At 45.0% G+C, this 15023-nt stretch overlaps 1 long non-coding RNA gene across 10 annotated transcripts in view; it reads left to right on the forward strand.

The window, feature by feature from the left end:
• LOC112066691 (uncharacterized) overlaps nt 1-15023 on the forward strand; it is a 330402-nt gene that overhangs the window by 231535 nt on the left and 83844 nt on the right. Inside the window, exon 9 of one of the 10 annotated variants that reach the window (XR_008617014.1) lies at nt 10144-10254. The exons of 8 other annotated variants lie outside the window; for them this stretch is intronic. This is a non-coding gene — a long non-coding RNA (uncharacterized lncRNA). Of the gene's footprint in view, nt 1-10143; nt 12524-15023 lie in introns of those variants that run through there. One more of the 10 variants, XR_008617013.1, reaches the window with a different exon arrangement.

Here is a 15023-nt window from a genome sequence, read left to right on the forward strand (position 1 = left end):
ATTTTGATTCTGTTCGGGTCCAGGGTGGCCCTGCTCACACCCCAACGAGGCCCTGCTCACACTCATAAAGATATTTAGGTAATGCCACTTCCGTAGCGATTTGAAAAGCCATCTGGGAAAATTTTGATTCTGTTCGGGTCCAGAGGGCACTGGGCGCTCCTGTTGGGTGGCCCTGCTCACACCCCAACGAGCTGCCCTTCTGTGTCATCACCTGCAGGAGAAAAGACCAGACTGACCCCCCGCACTCCCTGCCACCTGAGCGCGAAACCCGGGGCTGGATTTTCTTGATTTATGTGACTGAAACCTCCAGTCAACCAGATGGAGATACAGTGTGACCATCATATGTTGAGGTTTTTCCTCTGGGTAAACCAATGTTTTGAATTCATTCTGAAAGGCGTCCTGAAAGAAGGGAAGTTCCTCTGACCTGTTAGAGGTGTGCTTTTGTAAGTATGAGGAAGTAGCATTCAGTGTAATGGTTATTTTGCTTCAGGAACTTGTCACCTCAGACATTGTGTAGTTTTAAAATGTCAGATATATCAAATTCAGCCACCATGTATTGCTAATTTTCCATAAAACACTGAACTGCAAGCTTTATTAACAGTACTTTATCCTACACACAGGCACACACACATATGCACGCATGCACCTTGTCAGTGAGGTATCGTTCTCGTTTTATAGTTGGGAACCCTGAGGCTTAGAGGTGTTGAGTAACTTGTCCAAGGTCATATAGGTGGTAATGATGCTGGGATATAGGCTTGGATCTGATAACTCCGGCCTTGCTCTTGACTTCCATATTGTCACCATAAAATGGTCTAAGTGTGTAATGATTAAGAAGCCAAACTAAATGTTCTGGGGAAAAACTGCTAATTCTCTCCCAGGCAAACCTTGATGTTGCTCATAAGGCCTTTCAACTGATTGGATGAGTCCCACCCACACTATCAAAGATAATTGCCTCTACTTAGAGTCAACTGATTGTAAATGTTAACCATATCTACCAAATACCTTTCACAGCAGCACCTAGATTAGTATTTTATTGAATAACTGGATGCTATAGCCCAACCAAGTAGGCACAGAAAACGAATCATCACAGACAGCTTTGTGATATGAAGAAAATTGCTGAAATAATAAGATAAGCAGTTTTCCTTCCTTCCTTCCTCCCTTCCGTCCTGCCTTCCTCCCTCTCTCTCTCAAAGTGTAAAGGACTCCTTTCATGGATTGTTACATTAAATCTCCACATTAAATTTTGCGGGTCTGAAATTTTCAAGAGGAATCCATAGAATTCTGAAAGATTAAAAGTAATGTTTTGAGTCCAACAAAAAATAAAAAAATGTATCCTTGCAAGTAGTATTATGGCAAATACTTCTAAGAAATCTATACTTCTTAATACACAGTTGAAAAATACACTGTTTTTGTTAAGATTTCATTTTCATTTCTTCCTGCCACTTCACGATCACTCATTGAAGCAGAAACCTCTTGTACCAAATAAAGTTGTCTTGCCTCCGTAGCTCATCGTTTGAAACAGTTTCCTGTAAACCAACCAAAAGCTTCAACTTTTTGCAGACACATTTTCTGATTGCCTTGCAATGTGAGGATGTATACAGGTTCGAAGTCAAGACTAGTTCCAAGTCTAGTTTAGCAAAATTCTATGCATCAACCTATATATTTCTCTGAAACCGTTTCCTAATAATTTATTTCCGTTCATGTTAGAGTTCATTCTCAGAATCCACATACACCTCTTTGGAGGCTTTCTTTTCCCCCCTCTGAGTTCTTGGTAAAAACTGTCCCTGAAACTCAAATTTCAGGATTAACTCAAAAACCATGCCACATTTTCCGTGACTTCTGGGGATGAGGAAGAGTTGGAGAGCGGGTTGTGCGTGATTTCCACTGCTTCCTAAGTTCCTTTTCTCTGTTTCTTTGGAGGCTTTGCTTATTCTTTAGCCCCTCAATGCAGACAGACTTAGACTCCTCACTTGATCAGCAGCAACGAGAAAATATTGTCTCCGCCCCCACAAAGCATTTATTAGGCGAGTAAGCAGACTTTACAATGGAGAAAATGTTTAAAAACAACAACTCTGTGTGTGTGTGTGTGTGTGTCTGGAAAACGGGATGGAATAAAGGGATGCATGTCATGACAAGTCAAACAGCCTCAGATGGAACAGCGGACAGTCAGCAGGCCTCGTTGCCTCACCACCTTCTCCCTGCCCCGGGTGCTTTTCCAGCCCTTCTCTCCTTTCTCCTGTTTCTCGCTTCTGCATTTACAGCCATCACTTCCTTTGAAGAGCTGTTATAGTAACTTTCTCCCATTTCCTCTATGGAACATTTTCTTTCCTCTCTCATATTCCTTCTTTTTATAAATTTTTTTGCATATTTTAGATTTATTTTTTTATTGAGGTAACATTATAACATTATATGCATCTTATGTGGATAGCATTATATTTCTGCTTCTGTATACCCTACAGCACACTCCCCAACGAAACTTTAGTTTCTATCGCTCACCATATCAGTCGATCCCATTTCACCCTCCTTCCCCTTCCCCTCTGGTAACTACTGCTTTGTCCTCTGTATCTGTGTGTTTGTTTGGTTTGTTCATTTATCTTATTTGTTTGTTTGTTTGTTTTTTATATTCCACATATGAGTGAACTCATAAGGTATTTGTCTTTCTCCTCTGACTTATTTCACTTAGCACAGTACCGTCGAGGTCCATCCATGTTGTCACAACTGGCAAGGTTTCATCTTTTTAATGGCTGAGTAGTAAGTATTCCAGTGTTTGTATATGTGTGTGTGTGTGTGTGTGTGTGTGTGTGTCTATACACACACACACACACACACACATATATCATATCTTCTTTATCCATTCATCCATTGAAGGGCATTTAGGTTTCAATATCTTGGCTATTGTAAATGGTGCTGCAATGAACATAGAGGTGTAGATATCTTTTCAAAACAATGTTTTCATATTCTTTGGGTGAGTGCCCAGATGTGGGATAGCTGGATCATCCCACATTCCTTCTGACACCTATGTTCTTAGATTCTAATTTACCCTAAGGAAAATACTGACTTTTTATCAGATATTAAGCACAAAGGCTACCTAATGAAAAGGGTACATATGTGTTGCAAGGGATGAAAATAATGGAACTTAAAACAATACTTTCATCCAGAAAAACAGATAATATCCAGGTAAAGAATGGATCATTTCCTGTTCTATGGAAAGCTGCTCCCAAACTGAAGTAGAAGCTCTTTCCCTTTCTCCACTCTTTCAGCTTCCCAGAGGGAATGTTGAGTGTTTTTCTTCTGAACTCCTACCTTCCCTACACAGAGTATAATACTGAATACTGTTGTTTGAGCTTATTGTTAGATTGCTCTTTTCATTCATTCAGGAAACGTGCGTAGTTATCAGGAGTAATAGGGAATGGAGATACAAAAAATATTACAAAGGTATCAATATTACAATCCAATGATTAACATTTAAATAAAGTATACAAATACATGCTGTCAGTGCTATGATAAGCCTGTGTCTGGACAGTTTTTCACTGACAGTGTTTGGGTGTGGGTGACACAAGTCATTTTGAGAAAGAGGTAACTTAAATGCTCTGAAGGTAGACAATTCAACGCTGGAGAAATGGAAAATGCTTTTCTGATGAATCAGGGTAGGTGTTCATTAAGGGGAGGGGAAGGTGTAGAGAAAGGTGAGAGATGGTAGAAATGTGACGTGTAGATGAAGGGAAAGCGAAAGGCAAGAGAAATGGTTCTCAGTTTATTCAGTCCACTGCAGCACAGCCCAATGACTGGCAGCAATTTTCTGGAAGTATCTAGTGGAATTTTGCTGTTTTCCAGCTTGGAGGAGAATAGCTCACCAAATTTTTACTAACAGAGCATGAGATGCGGGGAGTATGTCGGTGGTGGATCAGGTTCGGGTAGTTCACCTGGTGCTGGTGAGCGGAGGAGCCATTGGCTGGACACACACTAGAGGCTGCGTCAGTTATAATTTAACAAAATATTCATATACTGTTATTGGCACTTCTTGTTTCATCTTGAGAAGCTTTGTAAACCGTAGATTTGCTACTGATGTATAATTGCGTGCGTGGTAAACTGCTGTTCTAATGCATCTAACGAAAACAGAGAACAGCCTGTAGCACTGTATTGGGGCATTGTCTTACTGCAGTGTTACTGAAGTATTACCAAATTACACTTGTATGCACCAGCTTTAGTTTATAGAACTCTCAGATCTGAGGCAGGCTTCAGTGCATAAACAAAGTTAAAAATCTTAAAAATCCTAATCTTTTTGCCCCAGGGCTTCATAATCTACAAGTAGGAAGAGGAAATCAGACAACACTACATCTGACGTTCTCTGAGTCCAGACAGCGGCACAGTAGTGTGGGATTCTGTTTCCCTCCCGTAGAGTAGGTGAGGGAGCACTTAGCTAGACAGAAAGCCCTCTCGCATTGCTTTCCCATCTCATGACTTCCTCCCAGACGCTACTGGAGTGAGGCAGACATTTAAGGGTCCTTGTTTGACAGAGTAATGTTCTTTCAGGATGTTCAGGAGCCCTCGGAGATTTTTGTGGATATTCTCCGTATTTGGGATCCAGTGTATTGAAGGAAGATGCCCTATTTTGTCAAAGACGTTCCTTTTAGAATACAAGTAAAAGCATGGATTTAGCTTTAGGGGCATGTTAAAGTTGTTTTAGTCAGGCATTTTTCTGGAATACATTTGAACTTCATTTATAATTGGAAATTTTTTCTCATAATTATGTTATAAAGGCTAAGACATGGGTTGATTTTGATAAATGGAAAAGTAAAAGTAATCCAGGCCAAGGAGATTCATGTTTGAAAGAGAACCCAGTGGGAATACAGCACCATCCCACCTCAGAAACCTGATGAACAGACACCCAGGGAAACAGAAACCACAGATAACAGGAAAAGGCTCTGCTCCATGAGAAGCAGGAAGAACGTGAAAGGAAGGGCCTGAGTTCTGACCGCAGGAGGAGTCACAGAACTCCCTCTGGGTCTCCAAGGAGCTTGTCTGAGTGGGAAACGAGTCTGGAGGGTCTTTCAGTTTCCAAGTTTAGTCAAAAGGAAAATCTGGGCTTCCCTGGTGGCACAGTGGTTAAGAATCCGCCTGCCAATGTAGGGGACACGGGTTCGAGCCCTGGTCCGGAAGATCCCACGTGCCGCGGAGAAACTAAGCCCTCATGCCACAACTGCTGAGCTCACGTGCCACAACTACTGAGCCCACGTGCCACAACTACTGAGCCTGTGCTCTGGAGCCCGCGAGCCACAACTACTGAGCCCGCATGCCACAACTACTGAAGCCCGCGCGCCTAGAGCCCGTGCTCCGCAGCAAGAGAAGCCACCGCAATGAGAAGCCCAGTCACCACAACAAAGAGTAGCCCCCACTCACCATAACTAGAGAAAGCCCGCACACAGCAACAAAGATCCAACACAGCCAAAAAAAAGAAATAAATAAAAATAAATAAATTTTTTTAAACAAAAGGAAAATCTGTCCTGCTGCATCTGGCTCATGCAGAAAAGAGGGAAGATCCAAGAAAGGATGAGGAAGCCATTTAAAAGGGGGAAGTAGCTTTCACCTAGTGTTTTGTCTGTTTTAACATCCAACATCTGGTACGAGGCCATATGCATGTTGCTGAGGATGCTGGCTGATGTAAGAATATGAAGTGTAAAAATGGGAATAGTCATTTTAAAGAAGAAGTATAAGAATTGGGGGGACATGTTTAGAAAACTCTAATACCCTCCTAATCGTTTCACATCATGGCACCCCTTTTAGAAAATGATAAAATGTGTCCATGTCACTGTGATAAGTGCTTGAAGACATCCATTGTTGAGGGTGACAGGCCAGCTCTGGGACTTTGGCCACCTCAGGCCCAACCTGAGGACCAAGGAATTGAATATCTTTGTTCACCTGAAATTTAGGTACAATAATAATACATATATTAGTATGTTAGCTAGGGTAACAGTCATAAACAGAGAGACTCCAAAGACAATGGTGAAACGTCCCCCTCAAGAATTAGGGCAGGTGGGCCTCCCCTACCCCTAGAGTCATCCAGGGACCCAGCTGGAGGGTACTCTGGGCTCCGCTGGGACACTGTAACCCTCTGCAGACTGAAAGCTGGGTGCGGGCAGGTGCGGGTTCCCGCGGCAGGGAGCCGAATGAAGCGTGTGGCGAACGCGCACCACTGCCTTGTGGCCTGGGCATCGGTGGCTCACGTCCCCCTGCTCCCGCTCTCTGCTCCCCGCTCCAGAGAACGGAGCTCGGCCGCACTGCCCGCACCGCAGGAGGAGAGAACAGATGGCTCTCCGCCACGAGCATCATTTTATCCTGGCCTTAGGAAAAGCACCTCGAGTTTGCAAAGCACTTTCATACATGTTTCCTTCTTTTTCCCCTGCAAGGGTGGGCATACCAATTAAACCACTAGAATTCCTCACAACAATTTTCAAAGTAAAATATATTTATAAGCAGTTCGTATTGAAAACTCTATGCCACATGCTTAAAAGATTAAAAAACATAATTTAACACATGGACCCTTCTCTCTGGGAACTTCCATAGGAGACAGAAACTCAGAAAAAACACCAATTTAAGCTAATCATAGAAGGGACACTAAGTCCCTGTTGCCTAGGGAAGGATGGAGATAGAAAATAGTACAGAAATTCAGAAGACGACACATTAGCGGCAATTTTGTTTGTTCCAAGAGGACTTGATGGAAAGAATGAAATGAGCTGGATTTTGAAGGTATGGTGAGATTTGGGTGGCAAAAAGAAGAGTGAAGTTATTCTATAAAAGGCAAAGGCTATCCTCAAGTCCCCCTACAATACATGGAATCTGGCACGTTAATAAAGTTTACTAAAGGAATAGAAGCATGTGGGTAAGAAATTAACGAGGTTTATCGATGAGATATTTAGTTATCTTCTTGCACTGGAATGAAATGTTCAGGTACTTAGGTGACTGGCAGATGGGCCATTTGGGGTATGTTGCAAATACGAATGGCCTTTATAAGAAAAATACTGGGTAAACCGAGTCAGACAGACAGTTGCTGTTATTAGCAACAGTTATTGCAAATAGTGGCACTATTTGCAATAAGTTAAGTACATTTTTTTTTCTTACACGGAAAGGTCTCTTGGGGACTTTGCCTGTAGGAGGGATCCTATATTGAAATTATCTGTTTATGGGTCACTTGCCTCTCCATACTGTAAACGTTTCGAGGCAGAAACAGCTGGCTGGCTGCTCTGTATTCTTGTTTCACTTCTAATAGTGTACGTTTATTGCTAGGGAGTGGCTGTTTTACCAGGGACTGAATTTCCTAAACCCCCCTGAGGACGTCGGAGGCCATGTGATTAGTTAGCTATGGTCAATAGAATCTGGACTAAAATGATCATTACTGCTTCTAGGCCCTGCCCTAAACAAACAAAAAATGGACTTTACGTGGCTGAGAAGTAAACTTCTATAATGTTAAAGCCCTGAGATTTTTATCTTTTTCCTCTGTTAATGCAGGTAGAATTTACCTTAACTAAAGATACTTTCGATTCCAGAAACGTTTGTTCTATGATTTTCTTTTAATATGCTCAGTAAATTGCCCTGCTTATGATATGCATTTAATAAATTCTTGAGGGAAGACTGCATTAGGTCATTTTCAAAAGAAAATGTCAAGAATCCATTTTGAGGTTTTCTTATTATTTTAGCTAAAATACGATTTTTTTGGTGATAAATACAAATATATTGAGTTAATTAATAAATGGAAACAACAAGAAAATCAAGTTATTTTAAACATACACCCACCTCAAAGTGGTTTATAAGTCTGGGGACCTAAGCAGTCAGAGAAATAGAAGAAAGTAGAGAAAAAGGAAAATGATCGTCTGTACGTGCTGTTTGGTCCATCTTGGTCCATCTTTTGTCCATTCATGGGGGGGGGAGGGGAGGGCAGGTTATTGGATTTTCCTCTTTTCTTCCGTTTTTGGTCTCCGTCTTCCTCCCTCCCTTAATTCCCTTGCCCAGTTCCTAACCTCTTCCCTGGCTGCTAGATCGTAACCAGAAGCTTCCCATCAGCTTTGAGACCAGGCGCTTTTAGAATTCGACAGACTTCACCACAAAGCTTTGACCCGCAGGTTAAAATGATGCTCCAGGTGCTGTGTGGGCAGCTTTACATCTTAGGACGGCTCCTCCGCGGGAGGGTGCACGTCACGAAATTCACTGCACGTCCCTCTCCAGTGTGTCTCACCGTCCTGCCCAGGTCTCTGTCCTGTTCAGCAGCTGTTCCAACAGCCTCTGTTTTTTGCCTCTTTGCACTGTCTCTCCCGGCCCTGATCCTTAGCCCGTTTTCCAGGCGAGTGCCCTCAGTTATTCAAGGGATTATTCAAGGGAAGGGGCGTCACCCCCCTGTCAACAGGGACCCTCTGGTCAGCTGCTGTCTGTCCGGCCTCCGTTATACTTCTCCGTGGCCCAGTTCCAGAGTAAGCAAGCCTCCTGCTGTTCCTTTTCTTCCCTTTGTCTACTCTATTCCCTCCTCCTAGGGAGTCAAGTCAGCCTTTCCTATTTGATGATTCACCTGCTACCACAGGATCCTTAGAATCTAATCTTTTGAAAATAGAATTCTGCATTCTTTATTTTTACCATTTCTATTACTATTAAACATCCTTCTGTGAAGCAGTGATTTCATGATAGTGGAAATACCTAGGGTGTGAGTCAGCAGATAGTCAAGTCGTCATTCTAATCTTATGAAGCTTGAGAGGTTCACTTAGCAGATAGTATCCAGTGTCAACCAGAGCCATTGAGTATTTTTAAAAATATTTAAAAAATAATGCAGGATATTAAGCAAGATGAAGCAAATTCTCAAAATGGTTAAATGATGTAAAGTGGATGTCTTTTTGAGGCTTTTGGATGATGACTGAGAAAACGTGTTATCTTTTTGGATAATACCATCATCCACATAAACATTTATCATAACGTGGTGAAAGAACAATTGGATTCTGTCACTGCTTGGGTAAATCACTTTCCCTTGCTAACCTTTGGTTTACTATCTATAAAGTCGGAATAGTAACAGCTCTATCTCATCGTGCTGTTCTAGAATCAAAGAAATGATGTATGTTAGAGCTGTGAATACCGAGAGGTTCCTATTTTCCTACCTGTAGTTATTTATGCAGATGCCATCTCTAGATCAAACTGTAAACATACTGATGGCACCACAAGCAGCTGGTTGGTCACGGCACCTACCCCAGTACCTTATTTGCAGAGTAGCCTTAATAAATATTTGTTGTAAACAATGAACAGATATTCCCTTTAAATAGTTTTGACTTATTTCATTTTAATTTATTCTGTTACATAACATGCTAATTTTATAACCTGATACAGTTCCTTTTTTGAAGGAGATGGATTACAAATCTTAAACAAATAGATGATGCAGTGGTAACAGAGGAGTCAGATGATCCTTGCGGGAGTTTCGGAGATGGAGTAGCCCTTCCTATGTGACCCAGTTGAAGCAAGGGGGGCGGGTATTTGGATCCGGCACTGACCTGTCATTGACCGCAGGCTCCTTCCAGAGAGGGGATGGGAACCTGGTGAGGCAGCTTCCGTAGGATGAGGGCAGTTCCTGGAGAGGAAGCATCGGTGAGCGGCCAGCAGCCCCGACTCCCGGCTGCTGGGGGAGAGCGCCTCGGGTCTGAGGCGGACTGCGCTCCCACAGCATCCGCTAATCATCCGCCCCTTGCACCACCGACATACAGCTGCTTCACATAGTGTTCACCGGCATCCAGAAACGGCTGCTCCAGGTTCTGGAAGCACTTTTCCTGGGGAGAACTTATCAGAGGCAAAACAATGGGATGAAGTACTCCACCATCGCTGCGTTGTCTGGAGACCACACTTGGTCCTTTCTCTTCTTACCCCTTCTAGATACCTCTCACCCTGGGTCAGCACTTCTGCCGGTGTTGGTGGCTTATGTGGTAAGGTGACCCAGACCCTGTTGTCCAGGGGTCTGATTCCCATGTCACCATACCCCTCCCAGGTCTGGCTGCTACACTGATAGCAAATGTGGACACTCCTGTTCTGACCCTTTGGTTCCCAGACCCACGTGTTCCACATATTGGGGGAACGGCACCATGTAATGGTCACTGATTAAGGGTATATTCTCTCTTCTAGGGGATGATGCACCTCCTTGAAGGTTATCGTCTCGAGGTGGTGCCTCAGCTGTGCCGTCATAAGACCATTCCATGGCTCCCTCAGGCTGGCGGCGTCCGGGTCTCCCAGCAGGTGACGTAACCCAAGGATCCCAGGGCCACGTGGCCACTGCTGCGCCACCTTTGCTGTGAAGTAGGCCCCTTTTGTCTGATGTGACATCTTATGGGATCCCCTACTGGTGGATCAAAAGCTGCAGGCCGTCTGCCAGTGGAGCTGGCTAAGGCCCTTCTGGCAGGAAAGGCCAGTCTGTACCCCAGATATATGTTGAGTCAAGGCAAGACGAGTCACTGCCTCTTTCAGGTGGAAGGAGTCCAGTTAGTCAGCTTGCCGTGAAACCGTTGGTTGTTCTCTGAGATTTTCATTTGTTCAGCATCGGGTTCTTTTGCTTGATGGCTGGACTTCGGCAAGGGAAGTAACTAGATCGGCTTTCATGGGAGGAAGTCCGTTCTGTTGGGCCGGTGCATGTCCATCTCTGCTACCATGGCTAGTCTGTTCACGAGCACTGATGGGCTGGCTGAGTGACGGAAGCTGGCTGAGGTCAGCTGGCACAGTCGCTCTGTCTACTTGGTTGTTCATGTCTTTTGTGTGGTGGATGATCTCTGCTGCATGTGGCCGTGTGATACAGAGACCTTCATACTTTTGAATACTCTGATAGGTCCACCCACATGCATCTTCCTGAGACCTTCTTACTCCCAATTATCCAATCATTCTCCTTCCGGGCCTCAATTCACCGGCCTCACCATTCTCCACTGCCCGTGAGTCGATCTCCACTGCCCTGCCCGTGAGTCGATATCTGTTCTAACCTGAGGTCCCTTTCCTTTCACACGAAGTAGATGAGCAGGTGCGCTGTCCCCAGCCCCACGCACGGGGCGGGTGTCTGCTTGCTGCTCTTTCAAGTCCGCCCCTTAGCGGAATCGGTCCATTTCGGCTTGTGCCCGCAGACTATCCCAACACAGACAGTGATCTGCTTCCTCCGTCATTAGTCATGAGGGAGCCCTGAGCTCCCACAGGACACGGGTAAGCCCCGCTCGTGTTCGATTCTGGCTTTACCATTTCCATCTCTCAGTGGGTGGCTGCCGGGCCCACCTGATCGTACGGCCTGGTGGCCTGATAGAACCCAGCTCATCATGAAAAGACATTCCATCTCGATTAGGCCCCGTCGCCAGGAGCTCTGAGCCGGGCTGACTCTTCACATTTGTTCTATTTGAGACAAGACACCTGGGCATTTGTTCCCCGCATTGGCGATCCCTTGTGTAGAGATCGTGCCGCCGTCCGACACTACCTGTCACGGGGAAGCAAGTTGGTTGAGTTCCGGGGTGAAGCGCGCAGGCCCATTTGACTTGCCCCCAACGCTCTGTTCTCTGGCCCGACTGTATCACTGATACCTTCGCCTCCACCTTGCTCTTATTTTTCTGTTTCTCAAACACCCAGGACCTGGGTGGGGAAGAAGGACGCTACTCCCCTCCAAGCGCTCCTTCAAGGCCGCCACGCCCTAAGATATTAGGCTGCTGTAAGCGTCTGCTGATAGGGTGGCGGCGTCTGCTGAAGCACCGCCCCCCTTTCCGGTTCTTCGCCGTCCCGGGCGTTCCGGTCCGCGGGCTGGTTTTCAGCCGGAGCGCTCTGTCCTGTCAGCGCTCTGCCCCTAACTCCGCTGAGGAGCGTGCTTCAGCGCCCCTTGAACCATCCCCTGTTCCCGCGTATGTTCTCGAAGGTTTCCAGGGAGTTTGCCCTTTTAGCGTCGTCACTCTTTTATGGCTCTCTCCTCTCCCTCGGATTTTGGACCCGCATCAAAGGGCACCTGGTGTCGTTAAAGTGCTCGTTTCCTCCAGCTCTGACCCGCCGTTTTTAGGCCAGGTTTGTGCATCCTGAAAACTCTCTTCTTGTAGGATGAATTGTTTCCTACGTGGTTCTTTGGTCTTTCAGGGAAATTGGCCCCGGTGAGTTCACCCCTCTAGTTTTCCCGGTATGCACTGAATTCATAACTTCCTGTCTGAATCCCAGCTTAACCACAGGTCTGCTTTCCAGAGCCGCATACTACATTTGTTTGGAATCCTGACTTTTACTTGGTGATTGGCCAGTTTAAACCTCAGAGGATTTATATCAATATCTGTCGTACGTAGCCCTAAATGGAGTCAGAGCAAATGAGCTGAAAGTGCACGCAGCCTGGCCAACTCGTTTTCACTTAATGTTTTTATCAGTTGCAAAATTTTCCATCACTTACTCTTTTCCTGCTTCTTAGTCCTCGCCTCCCCTTTTTGTGTTGTTTTTGGCATTTTCTATTCTCAGTTGCATCTGAAATAAGCTTTTCACATATTGTTCTCATCCATAGCTTACATCCTCTTTTCTAGGCAGCTCTATCTCGAAGAACATCACAAGGTCAGAGAGATAACCTTTGCCTCACATGGGAACTGAATAACGCTGCACTCTGATGGAGGTGTTGCCCTGGTTTTTCCAGGATGGCTCCATGTAACTCTCTAAATGAAAAAGGAATTGTTTCTTTCTTTCTTAATAAATTTATTTTTTATTTATTTTCGGCTGCATTGGGTCTTTGCTGCTGCGCGCGGGCTTTCTCTAGCTGTGGTGAGCGGGGGCTACTGTTCGTTGTGGTGCGCGGGCTTCTCATTGTCATGCCTTCTCTTGTTGAGGAGCACGGGCTCTAGGCGCGTGGGCTTCAGTAGTCGTGGCACGTGAGCTCAGTAGTTGTGGCTTACGGGCTCTAGAGCTCAGGCTCAGCAGCTGTGGCGCACAGGCTTAGCTGCTCCGTACAGGCTTAGCTGCTCCGTGGCATGTGGGATCTTCTGGGACCAGGGTTCGAACCTGTGTCCCCTGCATTGGCAGGCGGATTCTTAACCACTGTGCCACCAGGGAAGCCCGGAATTGTTTCTTTTTGAAGGAAACTTAAACATTTATCAGTGTCTTTGTATGTATCAGAATAAAGCTCTCTAATCACTCTAACAAATCATTGCTAGACCTACAGAGGCGTTTAGCTGTCACTCACACAAGTGCCAGCGCGGGTTGCATGACTGTTTGGAGTTTGACAGTTCCTCCGTGTGGCTTTGCAACCTCAGAGCCCTTTGCTTCCGGTAGTGCACATGGGGAAGCGAGAGACAACCTGGGGGTCTTCTAGGCAGTCCTGGAACTGGTGCCCATCCCTTTGCTCTCCACACAGAGCTCAGTTTTGTGGCCCTGATAATAATTCAAGGTAAAATATCAAATTGCAATTCAAGAAAAAAGACCAAATCCAAGTAAAAGAGCTACTGAGTATATACCCAAATACTGACTATGTAGAAAAGATCACATTGGGTTGGCCCAAGGGTTCGGGATGTTTTGTTGGAAAAAGCAGCTTATGGAAAAACCCGAACGAACTTTTTGGCCAACCCAATAGAAGGTTCTCCATTTGCCGTTCACCTTAAGAGGGTCTGGGAAATATGGTTTGTCCAGGGAGGGCCTGAAATTGGTGAGCATCTAAGCCATCTCTATCACACCCTCCTATAAGGAAAGAGGAAAAGAAATCATTATTTTGGGACAATAATAATGGCTAAAGCAAAAAGATATCGATGTGAGCAAAGTAATACTAGTAAGTAGTAGGATAGACTTATTCCAGCCCTTTCGTAGCCCAGTAGTGCCAGAATTTACATTTGTTTGTGAGTTTCAGAGGTTGCAATTAATCCAATAATAGTTCACAAGGTAACTTGGGTTCCTTTGAGTTTAATCCACAATTTGTTGTGCATCTGTCCCTTCTCTGAAGCCATACCCTTCCTCCAGGACAGAATTACTAGTCCCTCCTCTGAGTTCACTTGGCACATTTTCCTGTCTGCTGAGAGGAGGCTGGGACAGACCCCAAGAATTCCACAGGAGCAGAAGGGCAGGAGGTCTGTGGTTCCTTAGCCTCCCAGCATCCCGTGGAGAGAAGGTCTAGGCTGCTTTCACTGCTCGCTCTTTAATAGGCACTCTGGAAGGGAACACGTCTTCTGGGACCAGGGTTCGAACCTGTGTCCCCTGCATTGGCAGGCGGATTCTTAACCACTGTGCCACCAGGGAAGCCCGGAATTGTTTCTTTTTGAAGGAAACTTAAACATTTATCAGTGTCTTTGTATGTATCAGAATAAAGCTCTCTAATCACTCTAACAAATCATTGCTAGACCTACAGAGGCGTTTAGCTGTCACTCACACAAGTGCCAGCGCGGGTTGCATGACTGTTTGGAGTTTGACAGTTCCTCCGTGTGGCTTTGCAACCTCAGAGCCCTTTGCTTCCGGTAGTGCACATGGGGAAGCGAGAGACAACCTGGGGGTCTTCTAGGCAGTCCTGGAACTGGTGCCCATCCCTTTGCTCTCCACACAGAGCTCAGTTTTGTGGCCCTGATAATAATTCAAGGTAAAATATCAAATTGCAATTCAAGAAAAAAGACCAAATCCAAGTAAAAGAGCTACTGAGTATATACCCAAATACTGACTATGTAGAAAAGATCACATTGGGTTGGCCCAAGGGTTCGGGATGTTTTGTTGGAAAAAGCAGCTTATGGAAAAACCCGAACGAACTTTTTGGCCAACCCAATAGAAGGTTCTCCATTTGCCGTTCACCTTAAGAGGGTCTGGGAAATATGGTTTGTCCAGGGAGGGCCTGAAATTGGTGAGCATCTAAGCCATCTCTATCACACCCTCCTATAAGGAAAGAGGAAAAGAAATCATTATTTTGGGACAATAATAATGGCTAAAGCAAAAAGATATCGATGTGAGCAAAGTAATACTAGTAAGTAGTAGGATAGACTTATTCCAGCCCTTTCGTAGCCCAGTAGTGCCAGAATTTACATTTGTTTGTGAGTTTCAGAGGTTGCAATTAA

This window comes from Physeter macrocephalus, chromosome 4 (genome assembly GCF_002837175.3).
Source record: "Physeter macrocephalus isolate SW-GA chromosome 4, ASM283717v5, whole genome shotgun sequence".
NCBI lineage: Eukaryota > Metazoa > Chordata > Mammalia > Artiodactyla > Physeteridae > Physeter > Physeter macrocephalus.